General features: G+C 38.9%; 1 protein-coding gene and 1 long non-coding RNA gene across 8 annotated transcripts in view; one reads left to right on the forward strand and one right to left on the reverse strand.

Annotated features, from left to right (window-relative positions):
* SOCS5 (suppressor of cytokine signaling 5) overlaps window positions 1-11,396 on the reverse strand; it is a 96,712-nt gene extending 85,316 nt beyond the window's left edge. Inside the window, exon 1 of one of the 5 annotated variants that reach the window (XR_013759066.1) lies at window positions 10,664-11,152. The gene's annotated coding sequence lies outside the window, so the exon portion shown is untranslated. The other 4 variants (XM_079110117.1, XM_079110115.1, XM_079110113.1 and 1 more) reach the window with 4 other exon arrangements.
* LOC306643817 overlaps window positions 11,364-19,629 on the forward strand; it is a 46,569-nt gene continuing 38,303 nt past the window's right edge. For all 3 annotated transcript variants that reach the window (XR_013759067.1, XR_013759068.1, XR_013759069.1), the window contains exon 1: window positions 11,364-11,500. This is a non-coding gene — a long non-coding RNA (uncharacterized lncRNA). The remainder of the gene's footprint in view (window positions 11,501-19,629) is intronic.

A 19,629-nucleotide genomic window follows, 5' to 3' on the forward strand; every position in this document is an offset into this window, starting at 1 on the left:
ACAATCCAAGACAGTTTATACACCTAAAAATAAAAGCTATCACTATAAAGCATCTGGAAGGAAACATAGACTATCTTCACAACTGTGGGGTAACTCAGTACCCAGAAAACACTAGCATAAAATATTGCTTAAAATAAGACTTCATCAAATTAAAAACATTTGCTTATTTATATACACAACACACATGAAAACACAAGGGATTCAGATAAAAATTAAGTAATAAGTACCGTATACTTTATGAACTATAAAGTCATTTAAGTGCTAAATTGCTGTTTAAGTAATATTACCACCCTGTTCAGTTTAATTTTCTACTCATATACTTGAAGGAGTTTCAATTTCAACTTTGGTCTTCAATCATCTAACTACTCTTAATTCTTATTAATTTCAATTCAAACTGCTAGTTTGGATCCTGAATGTCCCTCAAGGCACAGGTATCAAAAGACTTGGTCCCTGTAGCACTATTGGGAGGTGGTAGAAACTTTAAGAGGTGGGATCTTCTGTGGAGGTCCTTAGGTCACTGAGGGCATGACCTCAAGGGGAACTGTGGGACACTAATCTCTTCCTCTTTCTTTTTTGCTTCCTGGTCATGAGACAAGTAGTTTTGTTATGCCACATGCTCCTGCCATGATGTACTACCTCACTACAGGCCCAAAGCACTGGGGCCAACCAATCATGGGCTGAAACCTCTAAAACTGTGCTCCAGAAGAAACCTTTCTCTTTACAAGTTGATTGTCTCAGATATTTTATTACAGTAATGAAAACACAGCCTTCAATTATTTAATTTCTTATTAATTCCAACTTAAAACTATGCATTTTAGATATGGAATTCTGTTCACCAGTTTCTTTACTTTTTTCCTTAATGTTCTTCTTTCCTAGTACTGTTTCCCCCACTACTTTTCACGATTCAACCTTGTCTTTCTACCTCCTTTAAAATTGAACCAAAAAACTCCTATGTTTTCCACTAAGTGCTCAATCACCTAAGTTGGATTCTTCTTACATACCCTTCAGCACTTGAAAATCTTATCCTTAACAGATGAAACTGAAATTGGACATCTCATCTTAATGACTCATGAACTCCATCCCATACAGAACTTTTAGGGGAGAACTGCAAAGTCACAACATTCTTCATGGTTCTTTCTCTCAGCTATCTTTACTTTTCCTTGTTGGGGTTGCCAGGGTCTTACACTCGGAAGTGCTGGAAGGACAAGAGGGAAAGAGGCAAAAAACTGGCAGCTTAGGGATGATCTGGAATAGATTTTCAAGAAGATAAAAAAAAGTCTCTGAGTTTCAGTCTCTGCACAGATTACCTTACCAGCCCCAGAAAGCAAATGGGGATTCCAAAAGAAACTCTAGTAAGGAATAAGGAGGTATACTGATCTGAGCATTCCCTGTACTGTAAACTGGATAGCTACACAGGCCACCAGAGGAAGGAAAATCCCAACTGATTCACTGTTTTACAGACACTAACCTATTTCTGGTTTTCTGATAGTAAATATTTTTATATATTTTTTGTAAGGTTACATGGTAGATAACAGGTAAATACTTTTTAAAATGTTTACATTCATGAAGTAAGTGTCAGTAATGCCAGTTACTTTTTGTTCTGAACGCATTATCATTTAGAAATTATGGTCATTATTTGTACAATTTCATGATTTTCAACTATAAATATATATCTTCTAAATCAAATCTATAAAACTGACCAGACTCCTGATCTAGAACTAAACGTCCAATGATATCTTGGTCATATTATTACTTATCTAAATGCAAATTCAAATTCAGTATTCCCCTTCTGACAAACTTGTCCATCTTATCCTACTGCCAGGTGAGGTACCATAGACCCATCTTCAATTTCTATTACCTCCAATACTGACCAAGTCTGCAGACTTAAATATTCTAAGTTTTTCTGAAATAAGAGGTCTTGTTTCTATCTGCACTACAAATTTCTTAATTCAGATCATCACATAATCTCTTTTCCTGAAATAGGGCAGAGCCTTAAATGGCATCCTTAACAGGTGAGATCTACCTACCAGAAGCCAGAGAGAATTCCCCTTATTCACAAGACCTGTGATATGTATTCTTTGTCCAATAATTATTAGGTGAGTAAATGTCTCCAATATATTTTCCTCCAGCCAAATCTCTTTAGTATGGCTATGATTGATTTTCTAAAACACAAAACTGTTTCATAAAACTAAATAAAAATCCAAACCCCTAGTATGAACATAAAAGACTCTTCACAATTTGTTCCCATTTTACCTAGTCCTAATATAATTTCCTAATTTTCTTTTGCACTCATTTAGAAAGATCAGACTTCTCTCTTTTCCTTAAACACACTATGTCCTTTCATTTTTAATAATCCAGAATAAACAGTAACTCAGTCCAGCTTTTTTATTTTTATAAGCACCCTTACACTATTTAAAGCCATTAACTAAACCTGTACAGAAATAATGAGTGAAGAAACAATCAGATAATACAGCCAACTCTCAATTAGTCTATTTTCATGGCCTTATTAACATGGTCAATGTAGCCTAAAAGGAAAAGTGAATAAAATGTTTAAACTACCTGAGTTTCTTCCTTACAGTAAATTATGATAACTCTTTAGTTACAGACTTATTAAATATGACAAACACAAAGCAAACTATTTTACTTCCATCTTTTTCCTCTCTCATCTTTACTATCTCCCTTCTGCACTTGTTTCTCCTCTTCTACTTTCTTTCCTGTCATCTGTTTTCACTGCATCCTCATTGTCCAGCCTTCACAAGAACATCAGGATTCCTCTATCACTCTCATTTGAACAGCATTTAAAATTTACAAAGGATTTTCATACACACCTATTCACTTGGTCCTTATAAACTCATTTTATGGAATTACAAAACATGCAGCTATAACCTCTGCCTACAACTCTAATTCTGTCACCTGCTTGTCTCTCAAGACACGGCTTAAGCATTTCTCTACTCCAAGAACAAGAATGCTGGCCTGGGGTTGTGGCTCAGTGGTAGAGAACTTGCCTAGCTCGTGTGAGGTACTGGGTTCAATTCTCAGCACCACATAAAAATTAAAAAGAATAAATAATAAATTTTTTAAAAAGTTCATCCACAGCTAAAAAAAAAAAAAAAAGAACAAGAATGTTATACCTGTATTCTAATGCTTTTTACCTCATTATTTTATCCAGTAGAAGAATCCAGAAGAATCCAGGTCTCTAGATTACCCTGATGACTTTTTCTAGTAAACAACATTTTCCTTGTTAATTAAGGTTATCTTTATTAATGAATATTAATAATCCATCATTTTATACATAGGGGAGAAATGTTTTATGGGTAGCCAGAAATGGTGTGCCAATTACAAGGGGTAAAACTACACCAAAATATTCCCAGCTTTCCTTTAAAAGAAAGAATTTAAAGAATGTCTCTAAATCCTCTACAAGTATCTAGACACTATCTTTGTGGTAACTGACATCCAAAGATGAACACAGCAAGGAGTTAAGGAGCACTTCAGAAGTTCTAAATTAAAGTATTAGAAGTTTTAAAAGATGTCTCCTAACATCTTGAGAGTTGTTTAGGATTAATAATCAAAAGCCTAGAGCCCTAGCCCAAATCCACCACGTAATGGCTGACTTGGGAAAGTCACTTGTCCCTGAGTCAAATTTCCTCTTCTTTTATGGGATAAGCTACCTACTTTTCAGAATTGTTAAGAGAATTAAATGGAAGACTATAAATCACTTAGCCTGGAACATAACAAATAATTCAGAAGGGTAATCCTCTTCATAATTATTTCTGTGTACATCATTTGTGCTTTCAGAACCATGCCCAACCACACTCAATGGATTCTTAGACTTTCTGGTCCAGCAATAACTACAATAAATGCCTTCAAGGAAGCTATCTACAAACCTTCTGGATCCCCTTCCTGGGTCACAACTCAGAACCTATAAATATAATTTGGAATATCTTCTCATAAATGCATTATCTTGTTCTGTGCCACTCATCAAAGGATGTTCCTGTAGCTTCTCCTTGTTGGCTTGGCTTTTAACTACCTGGAACAGCACATGGAGTCAGCTACAAATCTGGCAACTTTCACTGCCAGTGTGTCTTTTAAATCATTTTTTAAGCGTTTAATAAAACTGGTCCTAGCACTGGTCACCTGAAGGGTAATGGGGTTAGACTGCTGTCTCGTGTAAATAGCCAAAGTCAAAGACTAAGTAAATAACCAAATAAGTCAGCTCCCCATTTGGCTACACACATACTTTCACCCTTAAGAAACTACTTGGACATCTCCTAACAGATTATATTTAATGTTTAATGAGTTAATTCTTTAGCTTTAGAATCTGCAGTCATCCTTGCTATTAGAGTGGAATTGGGACACTCTCCACCCTCAGGATACCAAACACTGAAGATGCTCAGATCCTTTATATAAAGTGGCATAATATATGCAAACATAACCTATGCACATCCTCACATGTACTTTAAAATCACATCTGTAATACCTAATAAAATATAAATTCTATGTAAATAGTTGTCATATGGTCTTGTTTACGAAACAACGAAAAAAAGGGTCTATACATGTTCAGTACAGATCGATGTAATTTTCCAAATCTTCTTTCCTTTGGCAGTACTGGAGATTTAGGTCAGGGTATTACCTACATTTCCAGCCTTTTTTATATTTTATTCTGGGCCAGGGTCTTGCTAAATTTCTGAGGCTGGCCTTGAACTTGGTCCTCCTGCTCAGCCTCCTGTGTAGGGGGGATTATAGGCATGTGCCACCATGCAGGCCTCTGAATATTTTCGATGTGAGGTTGGTGGAATACACAGATGAAGAACCTGTGCACAAGGAGGGTTGACAGTACATGCACATGCACTGGAAAAACAGGGGTTTGGGGTTTCTTGAGGATAGGTGGCAACAAGTCATGGGATGGGGCAATGCACAAGTAATACGGGTTGTCTTGTTGTGCCAATAAAGTCTCTCGGGTGGTCTGAGCTATCCTTAAAAGAAAAGGTTAGGGCCTGTGGCAATCTCTGTCAGTGTGAGGTGTAGACCTCTAATCTCTTTTCCGGTGATATGATCTTTCCTAGATTCTTCTTGGGCAGATAAGGGGACCTCGGAGAAAGCCTAAGCCACTGTTTACTAGTGCAGATTTCCTTTATTGATGTAAATTTTCTTTTACAAAGGACAGCTCTTCAGAACTATTTCAGTGTTTGCAGTTTCTCTAAATAACCATCTCAAAATATGCCAAATATATATTAGGAGTGGCATATTTTGATTTTCACAGTGTTAAACAGCATATAAGAACCTGTGGATATATTCTTACTATACTATATTTCTTAACAGTATCATTATAACCTCTCTAAAATCATCACGTAGAACTTTTCATCTGTATGTAAAGGCAAGCAAATAATTTTCACTTAAACTACTCAAATGCAAATTTATTCAACATTAACTACACTTTCAAGATTATTTTGCTCTAGATTCAAAATAAGTTGTCCTCCTTAAAAGTAGAATAGTTGGCTAATGCAGATGAAGAATTAAACTGGACAAGGTGAATACTTCCTATTTTCCCTATCTAGGACCACACCAAAACTAAAAATGTAATCTGCACAGTCTATATATACTCAGTCCAAGTACCCTGAAAAATAACTTTTCACAACGCCATAATTATTTTTAATATACAGAGAAAACACCAACCTAATGAGAAAATGAGCGGGTGTTATATTTTAACATGGCATGGTATTTCTGATGTCTTCTAAATTCATATTTATCTAAATAATGTATTCATATAATTAGAATATGTAATAGACCTGAAAAAAGTATCTGTCATGGCTTAGTTCTTCAAAGTCTCTAAATGTAAGCCATGAATCCAAAAAAGTATCCAATAAATCATGATAATCTCTAATTCTTATAATAATCAAAATAAGATCAGGAATTGGTCACTTTTCAGTGGAAGAAAAATATGACCATAGAAACCATTTATTTATTTACTTACTTATTGAGCAGTACTGAGACCAAATCCAGGATCTCATGCATGTGAGGCAAATGCCATACCACTGAGCTACCTGCCTAGAAACTTTTGAAAGCTACATGTAACAACTCTCCTAGCTCTGTTAGCATCGTATAACAAAGTGATCCACCAATGGTATGCCTGCTTGACATTGGTGTGACTCTACTGCTAGCATTAACAAAGTTACTTCTGGGCTATAACTTATTTTCTGATTTTTATCCCTCAAATGTAAAATGAACTCACTTCAATGAATCGCTAAAAATAAGGGAAATTAAAATAAAGTGAGATACATTTAAAAATTAACTGAAATTAATATTCGAAAAGCCATTAAAAATTAAGCACATGAGTAACCAATAAGATACGTGTTATGACAGGAGGCAAAGATATTATCAGAAGGAAAAAAACTGCAAAAATGAATGAAAATCAAAGTTAAGAGGCCCATAAATGGAAGAAGAAGAGTGCTATAAAAGCAACAGAAGAATCTGAGAAGGCAGAACCAAAGAATACCAAGAAGAAATCCACCATGCTTTAGGTGGCACACCATTAGAGTTCTGAGATAGCTAATGACTCAAAACTGTCACCATCAGAACCACAAGGTCCTTACGTTAGTTGGACCTGGATTACAGCAAAGTAATAAGAACTATATTATAAAATTGGAGATACACAAATTATCATTTAAACCTAACAATTTAATGAATAAAGTAATCAAAACATTCACGTAAAACAAGATTCAGGGGCTGGAATTATGGCTCAGTGGTGGAGCCTGGCATGTGTGAGGCCTTGGGTTCGATTCTCAGCACCACATAAAAATAAATTAATTAAATTAAAGATCCATTGACAACTAAAAGATATTAAAAAAAAAAAAGATTCAATGGTATTTTTTAAGGTTCCACTGGCAGAAAAGAGGTGCAATCAATAACAAACCTTACAAATTCCTGACTTCCTGACTTAAGCTTACCAGCTAGGCATCTAAAACTGGCTGCATTTTAACTAGAATATCTGCAAATCAACACTCTAGATTAATGAACTGAAGCAAGGTTTCCAAAAACATGTAGAAAAGAATGAAATTCCCCCTTCCATAGTTTGATATTCAAGTCTATAAAATAAACTGATAATAAATTGGCATTATGAGAAATGACATGCATAATTATTTATGTGCAATAATATATAATTATTAGAGCACCACACAAAACATGGAACTCAGAAAAAGGCCAGAGCTGGGGGTATAACTTCATGGCAGAGCACTTGGCTAGCAAGTGCAAGGCCCTGGATTCAATGACTGGCACCACAAAAAATTTTAAAAGGGGCCTATGGTTGAAGTTCAAATAGCATTCTGAGCTACAGAAAGGAATAGGAGCTTGGGAATATTGGGGGGTGGGGGGCTGGAAGAAGTGACAATAGTAACAACAGGTTATCTCTGGTGAAGAGAAGAAATGCACTGGGAACAAAGATGCTGCCCCATACAGTTAGTGTCTCAGGTAAGAGCCTCAAAAGAATATGTGAAATTCTGTGGAAATATCAGGGTCTTGGAGTAGGAAGTGGTCCTATGATCTTTCCAAGATCCATATCAGGCAGATAAGGGGACCTCACAGAAAGCCTGTTTGCAGAGCTGTTTATTTCACTAATGTAGGTTTCCTCTACAGATGCAACTCTCCCTGACAAAGGGACAATTTTCATAGCTATTCCTGTGTCTCCAGCCACTCTGAAGAGCCATCTGGAAATATGTCAAAGAAGCACGCTTTGGTGGCATATTTTAATCTTGCCCAACATTCAGAAAAACAGACACATTAACTCTAACTTGATATGCAGCTCTAATTAAGGTCCAAGGTAAGCAGAGGAAGGAGAACAACAATAACACAAAAACCAAGAGAACATCATTTACACTAAGTGCCCCTTAATTATTTGACCATATATTTGGATGGGAATATTTTTGTAGCCTAAAAGTGACTGAGTTAACAGCAAAGAAACAAATGAACGTACAATACCTACTTATACCTAATGAACCACAGAAAGCAATATCTAGTATTTGCTATGCCCTTACTATTGCTAGGCATAGTTAATCTTCACTAGTATGCTATGAGGCATGTACTTTCAATAACCACACTTTACATTTGAGGAAATGTAGGCACACAGTAGTTAAATCACTTGCCTGAGAGTCATGTTAAGTGGCTGAGATACAAATTCTTTCCCTATAATTAATGATAAAAATTATGCTTTCATAACTATAACTCTACTACTATTCTCTTTAAAGGTACCAAAATTTACCTTACCATAACAAAACCACAACACTTACTGCAAATAATAATTTTCATATAATTCACTTTAAAAATATAAAAGCCTTTTGAATTCTAAAATTTTAAGCAATTAGTTTTGGCATAAAAATTACAGAATGCTAGCCTACTCTGAGATGCTCATCTAATATTTTAATCTACATGACAGTTTGTCTCTTTCCAATGAGAAAACCATCAGCATTTCCACTAACAACACAGCAAATTATTTTAAACTTCAAAATAAAAGCTAATCCAACTTTACATCATTTCACATGGAAAAGTATTCAACCAAACTTCTCCCATCCTTAGAAGGGAACATCATCACAAATAATCCAAAAACTATTTACAGTTGGCACTAGAATGCTTTAGAAACAAACAGTGTGAATGTGATAAAGTAGAAAAAACTCTGGACTAGAGTCCAGAGACCCTGCCCAACAATCCTGTATCCAGTACTAACTAGCAATTTAGTCCCTTCAACTGTTCTAGGCCTTAGTTTCCTGATCTGCTAAACAATCATCTCCATGGTCTAATCTTCCAACTCTAAAAAAAATGTGACTCATACACATATATCTTTTCCAAGCTTTGCATTCTCATTCTGTTTAGTTATTACCATTACTTCGCAGCCAGTAAGCATTATTATTCTTTAGTTCTACAGCAGGAGAAAACAGACCAATTTAATCAAGGTGAGAAGGGAGTCTTCCCAACAACTGGTTTGCCATAGACAATTCTCAAGGTGAATAATGGAGGAGACATATGTTAAAAGGTGTTAGGTTTCAATATTTTAGGCTACTGTTTTGTATGCCAGTACATTCTCCCTAAGGACAAATAGTAAAATTCAAGGACAACAGGGATAAAAAAAAATACATGATTATTCATTAGTTATTCAAGAACTAAGAATGCCAACCAAAAACATTACAGCACCTTACTGCAGAAATGTTTTCTCTAATGAATTAAAGGGCAAAGTATGATCTAGAAATTCTTAAAAAGTATGTTTAAGTACTCCCTAATCAATGAGCTTTCATTATGTAAACTGTAGAGTATGCAACAAATATAAAGAATTAGTAATACTGGTGATTAAGAAAATAAAAAATTAAACCCAGGTGTGGTGGCCAACACCTGTAATCCCAGCAATTTGGGAGGCTGTAGCAGAAGGATGGCAAGTTGGAGGCCCATCTGGGCAACTTTGCCAAACCCAGCAAAATAAAAAACAAAAAGGGCTGGGGATGGAGCTCAGTGGTAAAGTGACCCTGGTTTCAATTCTCAGTACACACACACACACACACACACACACACACACACACACACTAGAAGAAAGAAAGAGGGAAAAAAAGATTTAAAGATCTGGTAGGGCAATTATTAGCTTACTCTTGTTAGTGAAATGAAGAACATTCTTAGACTGCCACTGTGAACAGCCACTGCCTAGTCTTGGTATGCCTTGTCTCTGTTCCCAGTCCATTCTCAAGAGTTATGTAAATGTAAGATCATTAAAATTAAACTGTGCATTTGACATAAGATTCCTAGCTGTTACAACTCACGTTGATTTTTTAGTATACCTCTCAAGAGCTGCTAGCTTACCAACATCTTCCCAATTCAACACTTAAAATGAAAATACTTAAAAACTTCTATGAAATATGTAGTTCAATTTTGCATGACCTTGTAAAGAAACAAAAGCAAGAAAAAAGCATGAGTTGATCTTTTAGAATAAAAGTCAGTGATAAATTAAAATAATCCAGTTCAGACTAAACACTAAATAGGGAAGTAAGTCACCAGTATAGAGTGGCTGCTACAAGAATTTTATGGTGTAGTTACAAGAATGTCCAGCAAAACTAGTAACTGACAAAATACCATCAAACATATACAGACAATTTAAAATAAAGGATCACTGACAAAGTCCAGCGGCGAGCCACCTTTCGGTTGGAATGCCAAAAGAAAATGTCAAACCTACTCGTGACTCTGATCCCCCAAGCCCTTGAAAGTTCGGAACCAAACCAAGATGTACTTACAGTGCTTCTCAGCATCCTTTAAACGCAACTCCCTCTCCACAAAGACACTTCGCTTCCGCTACTCCAATGCCCAAACCCCCAGCACCAAAGAATCTTAGGAGCCCAAAGAGCAGCAGCGGGGTCTTCCCAGAGCCCGCCTCCGCATCCTTTCCTAACCACCTCGGGTTAAACCGCCAGAGGTGCTCCAGTCACTTCTCCCATCCACACTCGCTGGTTTCATCCTTCATCCTTCAGTGGACCTTTCCTCGTCGACCTTGAGGACCCCCAGTTCCAAGCAGTAGAGCCCAAAATGACTTGGCCGGTGCCCGCTTCCCTTCAGCCGGCACCCGGTGGCCTCCCCGCGACCCAGATCACGAACACCCTCCCAATACCCGGGACGACCCCTTTCCCTTTAGGTGCCCTACCTTCCTCCAAACTGAAAAGGAATTCTTCAGAAATGCATTGAGAGCCTACTAAGCGCAAGCTCCCACTACGCGCCCCGCGGTTTGCATCTGCTCGCGGCCCGGGCTTGCGGTCCTCTTCCCGGCCGACCCATCCCGGCCCCAGGGCCCGCGCCACCTCCGCAGGGTGCGGAGGCGCCGGCCAGAGGCGGACTGCGCCGGGCGCGGGCACCGGGGCAAGGAGAGGCGGCCACTAACGGCGGCGCAGGAACGGGGGCAGGCGGCCGGCTGGACTACCGCGGGGACACTCACCGGCCGGGGCGCACGCCTCATCCAGGGCACCTGCGGCCAGGCAGGACGGGCCTGGACGGCGCAGTCACCGAGAGGGCGAGTCCGCTCGCCCGCCGGTGCGTCCCGTCCCCTCCGACTGCCCAGCCAGCGCCGCCTCGCTTCCTCCGGACGGAGCCCGGGGACCCCAGCTCCGCCGGATGCCCCCGCCTGGCCCCCACCCCCTTCCCCGGCCACCTCCCCCTCTTCACCCTTTTCCCCTCCCCCATTCCCCCACCCCCACCGGAATGGAAAATACCTCCCGGGGCGGGGGGCGGGCGGGGGCACGCCTCTCTGAAGGGCAGCCTACCGTGACCAATAGCAGGCGGGGCTTTGGTGGGGCGGGATTCCCAGCGGCCAATCCGGAGGCGTGTAGGTGAAGGCCGAAGGAGGGAGGCAGGGAACGAGAAGGGGGCGGCCCGGGAGCCTGGGAGGTCCGGCCGCTCGGGTGCGCGCTGTGCGCGGCCTCCATTTTGAAGTCGGGCAGCTGCGACGGCGGCCGGGTCCAGCCGGGGAAAGGAAGGAGCCAGTCAGGTGAGAGAGAAGCGGTCACGTGGGCTTGAGGGGCGGAGTAAAGCGGGCTGCTGCCGGAGGGGAGGGGTGGGCGGCAGAGAGTCACCGGGGCTGAGAGTCACGTGGATGCAGAAGGGGCTAGTGGTGGGTTTGGGGGTGGAAGGTCAAACTGAGGTGGGAGCAGGGAGAAGGCTTTGTCCCAGTTTTCAACCCTCGTTAGAGAGAAGAGGAAAATACTGAATGGAGGGTGTGAGTGCTGTGTAGGAAAATGTGAATGAGCCTCCCTACCTCCCTCCAGCATGGAGCCACTCAGTCACAAAATTTCAGGATCCACGGGAAACCGGGCATTCATTTAATTGAAGTAGTCCCATTCCCACTCTCAGCCGCCACAAAGATGACTCACAAATCGGAGGGAGGGATGGTCTGTCTCCCTCTTTTTGCCTGCACTGTATGCGGGAGGCCCCCGCCCTAGAAATGGCCGAAAGGGTAGAGGAAGAGAAGCACAGTTGAGGAATCGTGACGCCCACAGGACTCTCCATCTGGCCTTTTAGAAACCTGATCGTCATTCACAGAGTCACACATCCATGGTTGCATGCCAAAGTCTCCAATAAACTAAAAAACTTGCCTGTGACACCTTGGCAAGTTCTCATCCTTTATTTCAGTTTGTGCCTCAATAAGTCTGAATTAGTCTACCTGCTAGTCCACCGGAGAGTGAGCCTCCTTAGGCCACCGCAGTGACATCATATGATCTAGTTCAAGGCTCACATTTTAGACTTTATCTCACGTAATCTCTTGCAGTGGATTAGGTGTACTGCATCCTTCTTGAAGATTTTTGTCTTGCCCTCGTACCCCTTGCCCCATTTATCTTTCTCTTCGGGTAATTTTCCTCAGTCTCTTGAATCCTTAAAAGCCCAGAATATGACCTTCAGTATTAGGTGGCTCATACTTCTTCTACACACTAAGCCATCCAACCGTTCTCATGGTTGCAACAGCTGAATATACATTTAGTGAGATCCAGATCTGCATATGTGCCTTTGGGACAGCTCATTTGCCTACCAACACCATTTCCAAATTGGACCTACTTTGCCTTCTGAAGTCCACAAAATCCCCTCATTCTCCTCTATTCCTTTTCTTCTTTGATAATATTAACATCCACTCACTTTCCCAAGTCTAGAACCTGGGAGTAATCCTCCATCCTTTTCCTCACTGCTTCCAAATCTCTACATGTAGAGAGCATTTTTTTCTTTCTTCATTAGTTGATCATATCAGGTATTAGAGTGGTGGAAAGCAGGTCAACACGACACTTTCTTATGTTGATTATGCTTATTAAATGCTTTCTCCTGTCTGTTTCCACTGTCATTTATTCATTAAGCCAATATTTACTTAGTATGTGCCAGGCATTGTTTGAGATGCTCAGGATATAGTAGTGAACAAAACTGACAGTATTGCTGAATGGGGTGAGACGAGTGGTATATGGATAAATTATAACTAAAGAAAACAAGTCAAGGCTGATAAGTGTTATGAAGACAATAAAATAGGGAAACCTATCAGAACCTCAAAGTCCTTGCCCAGTTCTTCAATGCACTTTCCCTGCCCCTCTTCCTTCTCATTCTTCTTCTTTTCAAGGATCCTTTGTCCTGATCCTTTCACCTGGAGTCTTGATTTCATTCCCTTTCATCTACCAGGACTTTCTGGTGTTTATGTTGTTATGTTATAGCCGCCCAAACAGCAAATCTCTCAAGTAGATGATAAGCCATTTGAGATCAGAGATCATATCTTATGCATCTTTGTATCCCTGCAGTGCTCATGAATGGGTATTAAATGAATTGGTGAGTCCCCTGACACCTGAATCAGATACTACAAAAGCATCTCCAGCCCATATCGGAATGGGAAGATCCATGAATTCATCAATTTGATGGAATGGGAATGATATCTGGAGGCAGGGGACAGGATTATGAATGAGATCACGTGTTTTGATACCTTCCAGGCCTGGGATTCTACAATACTGTGCCTCATATATTGCACTAGTTACCTAATAAATACTGATTTACTTGAGACTGTAAAGTACGTGGAGCAATTTATAAGTATTCATTGTATCAGATGATGAGCTTCAAAACCCAGAGAACTCTGGGTGTTTTGCCAGGTTAGGCCCTGCAGGGGAAGGTTGCAGTTGCTACTTCACTTTGTATTTCCAGGCCCTTGGGTATTGCACCCCAACAGGGAACGGGATGTTGCCAGTTCCGTCATAGTCATTGTAATTAAATCCTAGTTCTGGCAAAGGGCAGTACATAATTATGAAGTATTATGGTTTTTCTCATTATTAGGCACCCAGCTGCCCAGCCCAGGAAACCACAGTAGTAAAACACTGAGAAGCCAAGCTCCTCTCCCAGCTGGCATGAATCAATACCAGGTGTATTGGCACATAGTTTTACAGCTTCACATTCATCAAGATGAGACCTTCTGTCCCCTCTTTTTGGCAAGATAAAATTTTAAATGAATGGAAAGAGGAAATGTAAAGAAAGACCTTTGCCACCACTTCTGAATTGAATTAACAGCCATTCTCATCTACATATTTATTGCAGAAACTTTTTTTCAACTTTATCCTTGACCTGCTCCTTTCTCAACATCATTCTACAATGTCTGCTGAGGTTAAAGGGCACTGAATTAGGGTGGGAGTACAAAACCCAAGAAGGAGTGCTTTTACTTTCAAGAAACTTATTGTATAAACTAAATAACTCAGAAAGCATAGTCAGGTTTGACAGGAAACCTGCACTTACTGAACAACTACACAGTGCCATATGGCATTTTCACCTGTTTTATCTGACTTAACCCATACCACTCTGCAAGGGAGGTTTCATTATCCCCATTTTCTTCAAGGTCATAAAGGCAGTAAATGACAGAGCTCAGAGTCCAACATAAACACAGAGATTTGGTGATCGCATACTCATAGCAGATTTGTCCATACTGGTAGCTGAATTTGTATTCAGATTTCACCTCTTTCTGTCAGATTAAAAATGGTTGCTTGCACAAAGTAGAACTTAAACTGAGCACTGGAAGGACAATTCGGAAGTGATTCTGAGGGAATGGTGCCAAAGAAGGAGGCCAAATTGGCCATAAACCTGAAATCAATCAATAAGGGAGATTTCTTGTTTGGAGATGAGTCATATTATATTCTTCAAGTACCTTTATTGTCTCAGCTACTCCAAATGAGGAAGTCAACCCATGTGATTCTGGTTGGGAGGCAGGGGCTGAGGAAGGGTAGACCAAGGAGGGAATATTTTGATTGCAGAACCCCCCAAATGCCAATAAACTGGCACATCTAGCATTAGCTTCTGAAACAACTAAAACTGTGGCAGACTCCCTGCTGCTAATCACTTTTTTTTAACTGATAGGTGCTGTACAGTTTCCCATTCTCTTCTTTTTAAATATAAATCAGTGAACAATTTTTAGTTTATTTAGTACTTACTATGTCACACAAGACAATTCATGTCTGCTATTTTGGTGTTTTTTTTTTTTTTTTTTTTTTAAGAATTAAGATTCAATAAAATACACTGATTTTAAGTGTACCTATTTGATCTGTTTTGAGACATATGTCTTTTTGAAACCACCACCATAATCATGGAATAGAACAGTCTATCATTCTTCCAAATGGTTCCTGTGCCCTGTTGCAATAGGATTTTTAATTCAATTTTTTATGTGTATGTGGTAGCGTTGGGGATCATACCCTCAGACTTGCACATGATAGGCAAATACTCTACCACTGAGGGACACCTAGTCTTCACCTTATATTTAGATGACTCCAAAAGCTTGATTTATAGCCTTGACCTTGCTTTCAACATCTAGATCCCCATTTTCAGCTACTCACTTCACTTGTCAACAAGGATGTTAAAAGCAGGTATCTCAAACCAAACAGGACTAATGGCAAATGCTTTAACTACAACAGAACTCCCATCTCCCACCTGCCATTTCCTTCCCAAGCCATTTTTTTAAAATTCCCCAGTTTATTTGAGGGTATTCATCTACCAAGTCATGTACTCTAGAAGTTTTTCAGAAGAATTTCTTCTTCTTCCTCTCTTCCAGCTCCTAAAGTCAATACATGATCATAATGGATACACACATTTTTTAAAAATAGATCCTTCCCATTTCCACCATCTTCGTTCAGACACTCATCTCAGTTGCATGATTGCAAAAAACTCCAGACTCCTCTCTTCATGCTCCAGTTCACGCATCAATCTGCCACTCTGATTTTCTTTTGGAAACCTAGATCTGTATGATCGTTCAATCCCCTGCTTTCATAGCCTGCACAACTTCATGCAAGATGGCATTGAAAATCTTTTACCTCCATTCTGGACTCCTCTGCTCCTCACTACAGGGAGTCCTCTATTCATTTTCATCTTTCTGTGTTTTTCATCCATTCTTTACCTGTATTGTGCCACCTCCTCCTCCTCCACATAAACCCTCCTTTTCATTTTTCACAGGCCTGTTTAAGTGACTTTTCCTTAGTGACGCCTTTCCAGTCCTCTACCATAAAAATAGTCCTCCTCCCTGTCACAATTAGCCTCTCCTGGCATGTTGCACCACACATTTATCACACTGAATAGACTCGATGGTGAAATAGAACTGGGGAGCTGAGTTAGAAGACAGAAAATCTCATTGGTCATGCACTGTGCAAATCACAAAACCTCTCTGGGCCTCAGTTATTTCACTTACAGGATTGTAATAAAACAACTATAATTACAAAGCTGTATCCCTATGGGTTCTGAGCACATTGAGAGCAAAACCCAACATCTGGTCATCTTTCTATTCTTTCTAAACATAGTGCCTGTGTCTGCCTGTTCCATAGGTTGTTTTATGATAGATATTACCATTTTTTTGTAGAATTATATTCTCCCAATTATTTCCTTAATTTATTCTCTTAGCCTACTTTCTGTAATGTCTCTTCAAAAGTCAATCATGACATCTTCATTTCTTTGTATAATTGTTTATTTCCTTTATAATTAAATGGTCACACAAGAAGGTCTCTGAAGGGATAAAATAAATATTTTATTCATGATACATTTTAGAGGCCTTTATTTACTGAACAAAAACTTTTGAAAGCCATAACAATGCCCTGTTCTAGACACTTGGGCGTGTGGAAATGAACTGTAGCTCTCATAAAACATTTAGTGGTGAACAATAAACACAAACCAACTAAGATTCTAATCTGTATAGTTAAAAGGTGCAACCAATGGGAGATGAGCAGTTAGGTAGATGAAAGTTTGGTTCATAGATTTCCAGTTCCATGGCAGTCACTGTGCTAGGCGCTAAGAATGCAGAGCTCAAAGAATAAGATTCCTTATCAAAAAAAAAAAAAAAAAAAAAAAAAAAGATGGGAAACATTGTCTCCTAGCCTAGTAATTTCAATGGAATGTTAAGCACAACAATAAAGCTATGCCCAGTTTACAATGAGAGAATCAGAAGGAACACCTAGTCCAGTCCAGCTAAGTGAAGTCTACCTTCTTGGAAGGAGAACTAGTTAACTTTCTTGGCATTTATAAATATGTGCAGCAATCTACATCCTAGATAAACCTTTAATGTAATGTTTTAGGAGTCAATAAAGTATGATCCTCCTTAGCAACACCTTCCTGGGTCTTCAATTTATTTATCTATTGAAGAGGAAAAAAGAAATTGAAAAATAGCAAGGACATCAAAAATACTGGGCAGAAGCAAGGTTGTCAGTTAAGGAGAATGGGAATCAGTATGGTGTAGACTTCTGCAGTTGCCACTTGAGCCCTACCAATGGTGGGCCTTTGGTTGAGCATTGATTCAGGTTTTGTTTTTGTTTTTGAGTAATAGGAACTAAAAATTTTATGAAATTACCATATGACTTCTGAATGACTTTTCTCAAGCTTTTTTTCTTTTTAGTATGTATTTATATTTGACCAACCAATATACTCACATTTTTCACAAATCAAGAAAAGAAAATAAGGTACAGAGTGAAGTGTCTCTCTCATCCTGCCTCTCCTGCTGGGTTCTCATTGACCCTCATAGATAGAGGTAACTATTAAGATTGGTTTCTCGGTGTATCCTTCCATTGTTTCTTCAAGAAAATATAAACAATGTTTTTATTTTTTTCTCTTCCCCCTTCTTACATAAGAGGTGACAAATTGTATCCCCTGATCTGCATCTTGCTTTTTCCTCTAGCAATGTACCTTAGAGTTTTTTCCTATCAGTACTAGTAGAGCTTCCTCATTCTTTTAAACAGCTGCATAGATTGCACTGCAAGATATGCCGTACATAGTTTATGTAACCATTCCCCCATTGATGAACACTTGGGTTGTTTCTACTCTTTGCTGTTTATTATGAACAATGCTGTAATGAATAACCTAGCATGTATGTAAGCAAGAATATCCTTAGTATAAATTCCCAGAAGTCTCCCAAACTTTAATAAACTTTAATAAAACCTTCCAAGGAATGTTCTAAGATGGTGTGACTAGGTTTCCAAATTAGAGCCTCAGCTTTCCAAGGATTAACTTTCACATTCCATTAAGAGTAGTTCCTCATTCTTGGCCTGTAAATTACATCTTTGTATTTTTTTCCAATAAGGAAACATTTTTATTTTCAATCAGAATCTCCTGAAATCAACAATAGTTGGAGCGATGCTTTTAAAGAAGAAGAAGGAGAAGGTAAAGACCCAAGAGAAAATAAAAATGTTAATGAATTGCAAGCACTAGAAAATACCTGAATTTTCTTAATCCATCATACAAAAGTATCTCTGGAATGAAGTCTCAGACATGTTGGATTTGGAGTTGAGAACTTGTAAAATGAACCCAGACCCAGAAAGTTCTAGTACTGCCCTCATACCAGAGTCAGTTACCCTTTCACCATTTTTTACTAGTTTCCCTTTTTATTTCCCTTAATAATTCTTTATTTTCTCATAGTTGCTTTTGGAAAATAGGTTTAAGGTTTTGATGAAGTGGGTAGATTTTTGTAAATGCACTTTATACCTGGGTCATGAAGAGTAAATGGTCTATCTTTACACTATTTTTTCCCCACCACTAAAGATTTTTTCTTATTTACTAGATTCCAGATATATGAGACCTGAATGGAAGAATTCTAGGGTACTTAAGTTACATGAGTTCTATGGGAGAACATATACAAATGCAAAAATACATACCAGTGATACAGCAGTGAGGGCTGCCTCTTTAACAATTCTGTACCTCTTAAGAAGTTACCTCCTTAAGGTAACTTAAGCAGAGTAGGGCACACCTGAAATCCCAGCTCTGGAGGCTGAGGCAGGAGAATCACAAGTTCAAGGTCAGCCTAGGCAACTTAGCAAGAACCGGTCACAAAATAAAAAATAAAAAAGGCTGAGGTGTAGCTAGCTCAGAGGTAAACCATCCCTGGGTTCAACCCCAGTACCAAAACAAAACAAGACAAAACAAAACAACAAACAAACAAACAAACAAACAAAAAAACCAGCCACAATTCTGTCATTATTAAAAAAATAAAATTAACTCTTCACGTAGAATTTTTCTTTGTTTCTATCCCATGTAGGTAGATTAATAATATTCTTAATAATAAAAGCCAGTGTAGACTACATCCAAATGAGCAGTATCAAAAGCCTATCCTTTGGACTTAATATTTCTTATTCACATAAGAGCATTCTTTGAATATATAGTATCAAGTTACTAAAATACAGATTAAAATATCTTTTGCAATGTTGCTTCTTTTAGAGGAACATTTTTATAGGCAAAATATTTATGGCCTCTAATATTAGTTCTAATTAGAGTTAGTCTAATAATGCTTTAAGGCACTAGGGCTTAAGTAAACAGTTTTGGGGTGAATTAATCTCTGGAAAATGACATCAAAATGTAGGCTCAGGGGCTGCAGTTGTGGCTTAGTGGTGGAACGCTTGCTTGCCTAACGTGTGAAGCACTGGGTTCGATCCTCGGCACCACATAAAATTAAATAAATACAATAAAGTTATGTGTTCATCTACAACTAAAAAAATTTTTTTTAAATGTAGGCTCAGACATCAACTGGACCATTTTTAAACTGCTTCAAGTAATCTGGATGGATATCCTTTAATATGAAGTATGCTTTATTTCACTGCTTCTATAATTTTTCAAAATTTCAAGGCACTTACAAAACAGCTTGTTCTGGGATAC

Source organism: Sciurus vulgaris (assembly GCF_902686455.1).
Source record: "Sciurus vulgaris genome assembly, chromosome: 14".
Taxonomy (NCBI): domain Eukaryota; kingdom Metazoa; phylum Chordata; class Mammalia; order Rodentia; family Sciuridae; genus Sciurus; species Sciurus vulgaris.